The 10,604-nt window shown below is 37.3% G+C and overlaps 1 long non-coding RNA gene across 1 annotated transcript; it reads right to left on the minus strand.

Moving 5' to 3' along the window:
- Positions 1-1,378: 1,378 nt before the first annotated feature.
- On the minus strand, positions 1,379-10,357 carry LOC139974064 (uncharacterized). Its single transcript, XR_011795380.1, has 6 exons — positions 10,271-10,357; positions 8,951-9,026; positions 8,766-8,874; positions 6,827-6,895; positions 6,024-6,079; positions 1,379-2,990 (listed from the first exon to the last, which is right to left on the minus strand). It is a non-coding gene; the product is annotated as an uncharacterized lncRNA (long non-coding RNA).
- Positions 10,358-10,604: the final 247 nt, after the last annotated feature.

Raw genomic sequence — 10,604 nt, forward strand, 5'->3', positions numbered from 1 at the left:
AGAAGGTTAAAACCGAACAGTACTGTTTTATGAGTGGCGGTGGAAAATATTATGATGAACGTTTTTTTTCTGCGCACTAGAAAATCTTTTTTTACAAGCCTCGAGTGCTTAAAAAACCATTAAAAATGACTAGCTGTAATAACCATAATGCAAATAATGCGTTGTGATTTCGATGATGTAACATGAGCAGTTTTCTTCATGCATCTGACATAATGTTTAGTAAGGGAGTACAACATATACTTGATCTTAGTAATACAGTGAAAATCAGTGTGATGTGACAAACAATACATTCACAATGACACAGGCTGTCCTGAAATGACCATTGACCTCAACAACAGGCTTCTTGTGCTTAATGTGATAGATACATCAACATACTAAATATGACATCTGTCCTTGTTGAAAAATTGTGTAAATCATGGTTTCACAATTTGACCCATGGTGAACTCAAACGACCATTGACCTCCGCCCACAACATAAGGCTTCTTGTACTCAATGTGGTACAATTACATACCAAATATGCCATCTGTCCAAGCTACCCTTGCGATATTATGTTAGGTGTGTTAGTGTAGAGAGATAGGTAAGAGGGGAATGAAGTAAATGGTTGGCGTTTGTTGACTTCAAATGACCTATGATCTCCACCAAAAGCAATAATAAGCTCCATAAATTTGGTATGGTACATCTACAAACCAAATATTAGATCTGTCCAAGGTTCTCTTCTTGCAATATCATGTTTACAAGGTTTTCACAATTTGACGGCTGATGACCCCAAAATAACATTTGACCTCCACCAAAAACAATACGCTTCTTGTAATCAATGTGTTACTTCTACACACCAAAATGAGGTTTTCCCCACGCTTCTCTTCTTGCAATATCGAGTTAGCAAGGTTTTCAAATTTTGACCACTGGTGACCCAAAATGATCTTTGACCACTACCAAAGACAATAGGCTTCTTTCCCTCAATGTGATACTTCTACACACCAAATATGAGGTTTACCCATGCTTATCTTCTTGGGATATCAAGCTGGGCGTCACAAACGGGTCAATGATGTTTGATTATCAAACTTATTATTGTATATGGAACTGACGAGTATCCCTTGATTTTCTCTACTATATCATCCACTTCGATAGAGTAGCAACGTATGACACTAGTTAAAACACAATAAAACCATCATCATTGGGAATATATGCCAAATTTGCGGTCGATCCTCAAAGTACGGCTAAACCTGGATTGTAGCCCGATGGGGTCGATCCTCATAGTACGACGAAGACTTGATTTTAGCCCGACCGGGTCGATGCTCATAGTACAGCGGAGGCTGGATTGTAGCCCCACGGGGTCGATCCTCGTAGTACGGCGAAGCATGGATTGTAGCCCGTCGGTGACGATAGCGATTTTAACAACGCATAGGCTACCGGACCTACCACAGTGAGGAACGTACTCACGGCTCTGTCATCGCGTATGTTATTAGCCTGGAAGAATAACGCTAGGCGTTCGAGGTAACACTCGTCACGCTCCTGTCCTTCTCTAAACTTGCCATAGAAATCGACATATGTTGAATTACACTGGCAGATGTTGGTGCTCTGATCGGACGAACTCGACATACGTCAAATTATATTGACATAAGTCTAAGTAAATTGACACATGTCAGTTTTTCATGCTCTTATTGGACCACAATTGTCACATGATATTTTCTAGTGCTTCGATGGGAAAAGACCTGTCAAATGTGAAAGAAATCTACAAAGGCCTTTGTCATATTAACTTGACATTTGTCGGTTTCTCATGCTCTCATTAGACGACAAGTGTCACATGTTGTTTTCTAGTGCTGCGATTGGAAGGAATCAACATATCAGCAAGGAATCAACACCAAGGAGTGTTAGCTCAGTGGTTAACGCCGTTGCCTTCCAATCATATGGACCCCAGTTCGAGTCACTCCAAGTTTAATGTATGTCGTCAAGTTACAGAGTTGTTGACAACTGACAATTCATAATCATGGACATTAAATATGAATCTTAGAGACTGATTTCGGTCAGCTTGCGGCTTTGATAAGCCAATGAGGCTTCTTCCCGAGTTCCTGCTTGCAGGAGGATCTTAAATACATACAATACATACATATGTGGAAGAGATCGACATATGTTGAATTAAAATTGACATATGCAGGTTTCGTGCTATCCACTTACCAATTTGGCGAGGTAGGTACGGCACATACCCCACAAATTTGGTGAGGAAGATAAGGCAAATACGATAATAATAATTTGGACATTATTACAATTATTTTAACTTTGCTATACATTTTGCAAAAATATAACACCCAGGGCACAGTCTGGAAACAAATCATTTGCCCACCCCTTCTGTCAGTGAGTACTCTGGACCCACTAGTGTCTTGACCCATCCATGTGACACTTGCTAACAATTCTGATTTTACCTCCAAGACACTTTCTTAACAGTATAGTCCACATGTAAATAGCAAAGTGGTCATTTTAAAATCTGAACTTTCCACATCATCGTTTTTTATTCATACAGCATGCCCTATAGCAGCGTAACTTGTAATCTTCATTTGAATAAACCACTTCTCAAAAATCCCTAGCATTTGACCTCACTAAGTACTTTATGCTAGTTTGTCTGCATTGTAATCAAACATCATGAAGCAACGTATCATTATTTCATTTTCATATCGATCGCTGCATCTCGGCTGGATGCGCCATCTTCTTTCCAAGCATCAAATTAAAATAGAATGGAATCCACTTTTCTCTTTCATTATAAACTGTTGCCTATAAAGTCAAAAATCCATTTCGTGTTTACATATATTGAATCTGTATGATTTTCTTCATTATTACAGCAGCAAATTTCGCAATTCTACTATTATAATGAGGTGATGAAGTTGTCATGGCAATTGTCATCAGTTTCAAGATAGACAACCGTCCAATCACAGCTTGCTCATCGGTCGAACAGCATGGCCAAATGACGCTATGCATTCTATCTTGATTCTTGCATTCTGAAATGATAATTCAAAACAAGATCAAAATTAAATTTCAGATTTATTCTGGATATCAAAAAGGTTTGAAAAATATATTTTTTTTTTAATTCATTGAAGGGATGCTAAAATTTCATACAGTATTTGACATTGGTACTTAAAACCAATGTAAAACGGTTCAAAGTTTCAAAGTTCAAAGTACTTTGCACACCTTTTTTGGTTCCTTGCTTTAGCAAAAGGAACCTATGTAGTCAGGTTTGCGTGTGTATGTGTGTGTGCGTGTGTGGGTGTGTGTGCGTCTGTGACACTTGCTTGGGTACGCTCTATCTCAATAAGGGAATGTTGGATTGAGGCCAAACTTGAGCTATAGATCCGCCATATGGAGGTGTGCCCTATTGCTTTTGGTGCCTACAAAGGTCACCAAAGGTCAGTTATGGTCCAAAAACCGAAAATATTAAAACTGCAATAACTGCCAGTGCCAATGTGCGACAAGGTTGATATTTTGGGACAAGTTGTGAACTGGTTAGGGGAACATTTTCAAACTTAACGGTCATGTGATCCGAGGTCACCAAAGGTCAATTAATGATAAAAAACTAGTTTTTTGCGATAACTTGAGAACCAATTGTCCGTTAGGGTTGGAAGTTGCTTCAATGCAATCCAATTGTTGACCCGCATCTGGGTGACCTTTGACCTCAATTTGACCTGTGGTGACCTTTACTTGTTTTGGTGATTTTAACACTTTCGATGCTATTTTCAGATGTCAAAGGTACCTTCTGATCATAAATGTCAATGGGTTGACCCCCGTGTGACCTTCGTGTGCGAAGTTATACAAGGTCAAAGTTAATTTTCAGACATTTATTGCAATAACCCCCATTGCCAGGTGTAACATGGTTGATATTTTTGGACAAGTTGCAAATGGTAAAGGGGAATATTTTCAAAATTAACGGTCATGTGATCCGAGGTCACCAAAGGTCAATTAATGTTAAAAAACTAGTATTTTGGGGGGAGAAAATGGGCAAAGAAAAAATGTTTGAATTTTTATAGTTTGATGCTATATTCACGTCTCAACGATCTAAAATGTCAATGAGTTGACCCAAGGTGACCTTTGTGGGTTCAGTTATATGAGGTCAAAGTTAATCTTCAGACATTTAGTGCAATACCTCCCAGTGCCAAGGTGTGTCACGGTTAATATTTTGGGACAAGTTGTGAATGGTATAGGGAAATATTTTCAAACTTAATGGTCAGGTGATCCCAGGTCACCAAAGGTCAATTAATGATAAAAAACTAGTTTTTTTGCGATAACTTGTGAACCAATTGTCCGTTAGAGTTGGAAGTTGCTTAAATGTAATCCAATTGTCGACCCGCATCTGGGTGACCTTTGACCTCAATTTGACCTCTGGTGACCTTTACTGGTTTTGGGGATTTTTACAGTTTCGATGCTATTTTCAGATGTCAAAGGTACCTTCTGATCATAAATGTCAATGGGTTGACCCCCGTGTGATCTTCCTGTGCGAAGTGAATTATGTTAAAAATTAATTAATTAATGTTAAAAAAAGAGTGTTTTGGTGGGGAAAATGGGCAAAGAAAAAATGTTTGAATTTTTACAGTTTTGATGCTCAATTTAGGTCTCACCGATCAAAAATGTCAATTGGTTAACCTCCGGGTGACTTTTGTGTGTGAAGTTATGTATACAAGTTCAAAGTTAACTTTTAGACATTTAATGCAATTAAATCCCAATGCCAAGGTGTGACACGGTTGATATTTTGGGACAAGTTGTGAATGGGGTGGTGGAACATTTTCAAATTTAACGGTCATGTCATCTGTGGTCACCAATATTATCGTATCTGTTGACCTGCTTGTAGGTGACCTTATATTTCTTACATTTTCGACGCCATGTTCAGATCTCAAAAGTGCATTTTGATCAAAATCCGGTCACAATTTGTGATCACAAAGTGTTGGCTATAACGTTGGTTACTTTACGGGTACATGTAGGACCACAATTACTTGGACTACTTGAGCCCAATCTTGCTTGATAATATTATGTGTATTGTCATATACCCAAAGCAAAGAACCACAGTGCCCTTGGGCTCTTGTTTGTCTCTGTCATCATTTAGTCCCAAAAATACAATTTTGAAGCAAAACAGATTCAATCTATTTCACAAATTAAGCATCCATTTAATCAATTCAAATTCTTCTTACAAAAGGCTGGCAGGTGTTTACAGAGGCACTGTCCCTTCTTAGCTTAACCACAGACTGCATCACATCCAGACACACCGTTAGCTAGGCTGTTCGAAATGGAACCAAGCGATTTAAGAAAAATGGCCAGTTCAACACCAAAGCATTTCAAGCTTTAATGTTCTTGATAAACATCTCAGCATGAAACCCATGGGAGGATGATTAAGGTGGTTGATATTAGAGAATATGGAATAGGAATATGGCTGGTAGAATATCAATCTTGATGAATATTTAAAAGTAGAATATTAGCATATATCTATCAAATGTGCTCAAATGACACGTAATCATTAATACATTGTGTGCTTGGGCAGGGAACTTTATCTCCATCGCCTCTCTTCACCCAAGTGTATAAATGGGGACTTGCGAGGTTACTTGTTAATATAGTTGCCTGCGCCTGTTTGTGGCTGCACCCTATGGGAATTCCCCAGGGGACACGTAGATGTGGTGCACTGTAGTGCCCCAGGAAGGATTGCTTGAATTGTGCACACGTTGGTGTGTGGGTGTGACAAGTAACCAATGAGTTATGTGAGGAGGTCTTTGGTCTCAAACAAGACTGTAAACCTTCAACTTCATAATTCCTCTAATCTTTTCCAAGCAAATTTTAAAAAGAAGAAACCTTGCAATAATTTAAAGCTCAACAGTATTTTCAATGAGAAGCTGCTAAAGGTGCCTTGAGAAGTTTCAACCATTAAAAAAGCATTTCCAGATATGGAGAGAGCTGCAAGCTGGACTGTTCAATGAACTAAACATGAAATTACAATGTAAAATACTGAATTTTTCCTGAGAAATTCCAAATACTGCTACCCATATAACACTTACCAATAAAAGGCCAGCTACTTTAAATGCTGAACTGGCAGGGAAGCTTTTGGGAAAATCTGTAAATTTAGAAAAAGAAATATGACAATCTTAATATTTCAATTCAAATTTAGGTCAAGCTGGTTGTGTTTGCAAACATATCGTTTGTCGTAATAATTGGCTTACAGGACAATAAATATACCGACAAATGTTATAGTCACTTGCACAAAGATGGAGACCAATTCTAGTACTGTCGGTATTTGAAGAATTCTTGATATGTATATTAATACATCCTGATGTACAGCGATATGCAACAGGCCAATCACTGACTTGCATAGATATGTCACAGATATTACACAACGAACACCAACTATCTGTCATTACGTCACAAATCTACTGTATACTATACTAAAGCTATAAGAGAACTACACAGCACCACACAACAACATACGATACATACTATCAATCTGCAGTTTTTTTTTAAGTTTGTTTTACGGTCACTAGCCTTGACGAACAGTGTTCTTTTTTCTAGAGTCCATCGTATGTAATATTATGTAATTCTTTGTTCTAACTTCTTTTGTCAGTGAGTTATGTACATATAAGAAATAAATTGACTTGAATTCAATTGAATCGAGTACATACTAGACACAACTCAAAGCTCAACATTTAACCTACCGTATGTCTACAAACTTACAGTATCAGAGCAGGTGACCTTCGCAAGTTCAATTCAAACCAGATCACTCTGATAGTGAGTTTGTCAGTATGATGCAAGTGATAAGGATGTTAAGATTACTAAGAAATGACTAAGTAAGATTAGACAAACTTACACTGTCTGTAGACTTCATTCATTTTGGAAAAGTCATTGAGATCTGTGAGAAACACTGTCGCTTTCACCACTAGGAGAAAAAGGGAAAAGGAACAATTTTTTTTCATATTGATTGCAAATCAGAGATTATTCACAAAGTGAAGTTGGTCTATTCTGTGTAACAAATTTAATGCTTCTTTAGAAGCTCCACTCAACATCTTCATAGGACAGCCCTTGGTTTCGAAGAACTCTGCCAATGTTGTTAAACGTCGTTAAATGTTGTTAAAAATAAATCGTACAGAATGTAGGATATTGTCTGCTTCTGATAATAATTTCTTTCAAGCCTTAAAGAGCTCTATAATCCAACGGTTTCTCAAAATTTGGGAACATTGGCTCAGTAATGCTGCAGAATCTCAATAAGTATCTAACTACTCCTTGAGTAACCAGAACAAAGCAACTGAGCAAATTTTGTCAGATTTGGATTAAATAACATAGATGTGAAATGTCATCGCAATTATTCTTTAGGATGTCGGCTGTAAAACTTACAATTGCTACAGTACCAGAAATGCGGCATTACTCTCAAGCTTTCACACTTCTCTAAGCCTACAGCAAGCAATAATATGCTGATATTACTATTGGTGGTAAACGACTACAACAAGTCAATAGATTTTTTGGCGTATATATAGATCATGAACTTAAATGGTGTTACCACACTACAACTGTCTGTAAAAAAGTTACACAAAACACCGGTGTTTTAGCTAAGCTTAAGCATTATCTGCCACAACACATTTTAAAGATTCTCTATCAGACATTAGTCCAGCCACATATTACATATTATTGTAACATATGGTCTGGTACTAGATATACCAATCTGAATCCCATTTGTATTACACAGAAGAGAGCTGTCCGCCATATAACACATGCCAAACCACGGGACCACACAAATCCTCTTTTTAAGCGTTCTAATTTGTTAAAAACTGATGACATTATTTGGGTTAACCTTGCTACATTTGCTTATAAGGCATGGAATGGACTGTTACCAAATGCTTTTAATGACTACTTAATATGTAACAGTGATATTCATCATTACAATACCAGATTTTCAGGCAATGCATATTATAACAGGTATATATCTACAATGGGGATGTTATCACTAAGGGCACGTACAATCAAAACATGGAATTCTCTATCAGACAATATTACAAATAAACCTTCCGCAAAATCATTCAGAAGAAACTTTATTCAAAAAATTATTGCATCTTAATTGAACATGAACATGTTCATTTTTTCTTATATATTTAGTTTACTTTTTCCTTTTCTTTACAGGGAGTCCTCTACTTTGTTAACCATCTGAAGGTTTTTTAGAGGACTTCCTATCACATTGTATATATTCACGTGATAAACAAATAAATCAATCAATCAATAATATGACAATGTGATTCTGAAAACATTTACATTTTTCAACCAGTTATTTTCTCCTCTCCAGTCCCGGGTGTAACTGCACAAGTTGTTACTGTATACTTATTAGTTATTCAGGTCACAAATTAAAACACTTTCATTCTTAGACAACTTAACTTTAAAGTTAGTACCCTAATGACAATTTTCTCCGTACACATAACTTTGTGAATCGGTTTCCTTCCTATCAACTTTCACAGTAATGACTTAACTTCTGCCGCCGTTGTTGATAGAGCAGAATTCTAATCTACCAGTTGTACATGCACAACAACAACAATAAATTCTCTCAGCAATTAAATTATCGTAAATCTTGGTTCCTAATTTTGTGCAAAGAAAATTGTTTCGAAAGTTTGAATATTAGGCACTGGCCTACATTGCTGGAATCTTACAAATTCTTCTTTAGTCAAACAGGCTTCTCAAATGTATGAAAGTTTATTGTGTAGAACAAATTAATAGCATTAATTTAATACAGAGAGTCATGCAGTGAGCGTGTACTGTGCACTTACTTGCCGAGTCTCAGCTTCAATGCCTCCTGGTACTAACTTGAAGTTATTGTCAGGATCCAATCCCAACTGTCCAGAAAGATATGCCGTCTTTCCATCAATCACGATTGGGCTACATTTTTATTCAAATAGAAAAAAAATGAAAAACAAATAAATACAGATTGATGAAAAGCATTCATGGTTCTCACCTGATGGGTATTGGAGCTGCCATGTTAAATCAGGAATACAGTACTGGTAAGCTGACAGTCAGATTCTGTGGCAACACTGTGAACAGTAACCAGTTCGACGTGAGAATGATCACAAGAATTTCATTTGGTATGAATCATACCTGAGTTAAAAATATTGTAGACTATGGACTACTGTATTTAAAATTATCCTTAATTGACTTTAGACTAGGCATATTGCTACATTACACTATGACTAGTCACGTGTGTAACCATAGTTAGATTTCTTTGTAGGTTAAAGGGTGTGAAGACTCGCGCAAAAAGAAACGTCTAATGCCGGTAATCTGACCTTGTTTTGAACGAGGTGTAACACAAGTGTTAATCACCACCATCGATCCCAGAAAATACACACACAGCTTGCTACCGGACGTCGGTAATTAGACACTAGTGTACAGTCAGTACATACAGCTGCGGTCAATACCCACAGCACATGGTATGAACAATACAGCGATGGACATCTCAGGTCCAGCTAAAGATAACAAGGTATCACGTTTCAATACTGTTTGCATTTTGTAGCGACACAAACAAAACGTCACTTGCAAGCAAAAGGAAGTTAACTTTTTCAGATGGCCGCACGCGGTTTGGGGCGAGTCTTCAATGCCTTTAATGTTATGCTTTTCAAAATGTAAGGGATTTGGTTAGATTCTCATTTCATTTCATTTATTTTGTTTATTGTATTAGGGTATAGGCATGCATGTGCATCGGAGGACACTAGAAAATCATTCAACTTGTTTTCTTCAAATTTTTGCAAACTATAACTGACCATTAAGGAAAAGTAAAGGAAAGAAACATTTATTTAATAATTTATCATTACATTCAAATAAATGAGTATCTTCAGTGTCAGTACTAGGCCTACTTCAATAATTTATTTGTTCAGTCTAAGATTAAGAACTCTAACTTACTTTAGTGCACCAAAGTAACTTAGAGTTCCGCAGCAGAGGCCTAGCTATTATTATAGTGAAACACTACAACATAGGCTACATCTAAAGCTAGTCTAGTGCTAGACTCTGTATCGTAACCACGACCCTAAGAAAAAGAAGAATTAGTCCTGTGTCAAACTGCTTCAAGTTCATAGGGTTCAACCTAACCTAGGCTATAGCCTAGTATAGCTGATAATGCCTAAATAGTAAGACATTTTGACGTCAATATACTGTATAGGCCTAGACCTGACTAACTTCTGTATTATCATGATTAGGACCAAACGTAAGTTTAGGCTAATTCCTTGTAGACAGTAATGCATACAACATAACTTTTAGTGAATATTTATCTTTAATGGTCACAAACCGGCTGAAATATCAATGTACTTGCAGGATGAGAATATCTTACTTTCGACGCGACCCCTGACAAGACAACCTTAACGTAAAGTTTAAGAGCAACCAGCCTATTACAGGCCCCATTGAATTACACACTAACTGATAAAAGTAACATGATCTGTAAGTCTAGACGAGTTTCAACACAAACAGGACCAGTGGCGTAGGAAGGTACTTTTGAGTGGGGGGGGGGGGGCTGAAGACTGATGACCGACCTGGGGGAGGGGTCTAAGGAGAGGGGGTGTCCCCCTCCCCTTTGGAATTTTTTTGCATTTCCAGATAGCCTCAGATGCAATTTGGTGCAATAT

Source organism: Apostichopus japonicus, chromosome 9, assembly GCF_037975245.1.
Source record: "Apostichopus japonicus isolate 1M-3 chromosome 9, ASM3797524v1, whole genome shotgun sequence".
Taxonomy (NCBI): Eukaryota; Metazoa; Echinodermata; class Holothuroidea; order Aspidochirotida; family Stichopodidae; genus Apostichopus; species Apostichopus japonicus.